This window comes from Arachis ipaensis, chromosome B07 (assembly GCF_000816755.2).
Source record: "Arachis ipaensis cultivar K30076 chromosome B07, Araip1.1, whole genome shotgun sequence".
Lineage (NCBI taxonomy): Eukaryota > Viridiplantae > Streptophyta > Magnoliopsida > Fabales > Fabaceae > Arachis > Arachis ipaensis.
The window spans coordinates 81,040,526-81,043,052 of record NC_029791.2 but is presented as its reverse complement, the minus strand read 5'-3'; positions in this window follow the sequence as shown (position 1 = coordinate 81,043,052).

Below are 2,527 nucleotides of genomic sequence, written 5' to 3'. Positions count from 1 at the left end.
AGAACATTCAGACCATTACTACAAAATAATGGGTCTAAGATCAGTGATCCCAGAAGTTAGATTCGATCTGAAAGAAGACGAATATCTGGAGATCCAGGAGCAAATTTGAATCAGGAAATAGGAGATCCTAGCTAATCCTGAAACAAAAGTGGGAAGGAATATGGTCCAAGAGTTCTATGCTAATATGTGGCAAACAGACAAGCAAAGACTATCTGGATCTGCTCTCTATGACTATCGGACCTTGGTCAGAGGAAAGATTGTTCATACCCACCCTGACAAGATCAGGGAGATCTTAAAGCTACCTCAGCTGAAAGATGATCCAGACTCCTTCAATAGGAGAATGATGAGAACAGACAAGGGCCTGGATAAGATTCTAGAGGATATATGTATCCCTGGAGCCAGGTGGACCACCAGCACGAAGGGTATCCCAAATCAACTCAAAAGAGAAGATCTCAAACCAGTCGCCAGAGGATGGCTGGACTTCATTGGGCATTGGTGCACGAAATTGTGATGTCCAGGCTCAAACAATCCCTGGCAACGTGAGCAACTTGGTACGCGCAATCGTGATTACACTTTGATTATATAAAATTCATGGCTCTTTCTTTCCCTGGCAATGGCGCCAAGAACATGGTGCCAATACCATGGTTCACAACTTCGATACAACTAACCAGCAAGTGCACTGGGTCATCCAAGTAATATCTTACGTGAGTAAGGGTCGAATCCCACGGAGATTGTTGGTATGAAGCAAGCTATGGTCACCTTGCAAATCTCAATTAGGCAGATATAAATTGATAATGGTGTTTTCGAATTTAATATAATAAAATTGGGATAGAAATACTTATGTAATTCATTGGTGAGAATTTCAGATAAGCGAATGGAGATGCCTTCGTTCCTCTGAACCTCTGCTTTCCTGCTATCTTCATCCAATCAGTCTTACTCCTTTCCATGGCTGGCTTTAAGCAAGGGCATCACCGTTGTCAGTGGCTACATCCCCTCCTCTCAGTGAAAAATATGCTCACATGCTCTGTCACAGCACAGCTAATCATCTGTCGGTTCTCGATCATGCTGGAATAGGATTCACCCTCCTTTTGCGTCTGTCACTAACGCCCAGCACTCGCGAGTTTGAAGCTCGTCACAGTCATTCAATCATTGAATCCTACTCGGAATACCACAGACAAGGTTTAGACTTTCCGGATTCTCTTGAATGCCGCCATCATCCTAGCTTACTCCACGAAGATTCTGGTTAGGAGATCTAAGAGATATTCATTCTAGCTTATTTCATGTAGAACGGAAGTGTTTGTCAGGCACATGTTCATAGGGGAGAATGGTGATGAGCGTCACACATAATCATCACCTTCATCACGTTCTTAGGTGCGAATGGATATCTTAGAAACGAAATAAGATGAATTGAATAGAAAACAGTAGTACTTTGCATTAATCTTTGAGGAACAGCAGAGCTCCACACCTTAATCTATGGAGTGTAGAAACTCTACCGTTAAAATTACATAAGTGAAAGGTCCAGGCATGGCCGAGATGGCCAGCCCTCAAACGTGATCTAAGATAGCATACAACTGATCAAAGATTGTCAAAAAGACTAGTAAAAGGTCCTATTTATAATAAACTAGTCACTAGGGTTTACATAAGTAAGTAATTGATGCATAAATCCACTTCCGGGACCCACTTGGTGTGTGCTTGGGCTGAGCCTTATATTTCCACGTGCAGACGCCATTTGTGGAGTTGAACGCCAGGTTTTGATCCATTTCTGGCGTTCAACTCTGGTTTTGGATCCTTTTCTGGCGGTGGACGCCAGAATTGGACAGAGAGCTGGCGTTGAACACCAGTTTACGTCATTTATTCTTGGCCAAAGTATGGACTAGTATATATTTCTGGAAAGCCCTGGATGTCTACTTTGCAACGCAATTGGAAGCGCACCATTTTGAGTTATGTAGCTCCAGAAAATCCACTTTGAGTGCAGGGAGGTCAGAATCCAACAGCATCCGCAGTCCTTCTTCAACCTCTGAATCTGATTTCTGCTCAAGTCCCTCAATTTCAGCCAGAAAATACCTGAAATCACAGAAAAACACACAAACTCATAGTAAAGTCCAGAAATGTGAATTTAACATAAAAACTAATGAGAACATCCCTAAAAGTAACTAGATCCTACTAAAAACATACTAAAAACAATGTCAAAAAGCGTATAAATTATCCGCTCATCACAACACCAAACTTAAATTATTGCTTGTCCCCAAGCAACTGAAAATCAAATAGGATAAAAAGAAGAGAATATACTATAAATTCCAAACTACCAATGAAACATAGCTCCTCTAGCTACAGGCTTGAGGTCCAATCTTCTTAGTTGAACCGGCTTACCTTTGGAGTCAACCTTCCATTGAGCTCCTTCTACACATATGTCCATAAGGACTTGGTCCAACCTATGATTAAAGTTGACTTTCCTTGTGTAGGGGCGTGCGTTCTCTTCCATGTTTGGCAAGTTGAACGCCAACCTCACATTTTCCGGACTAAAATA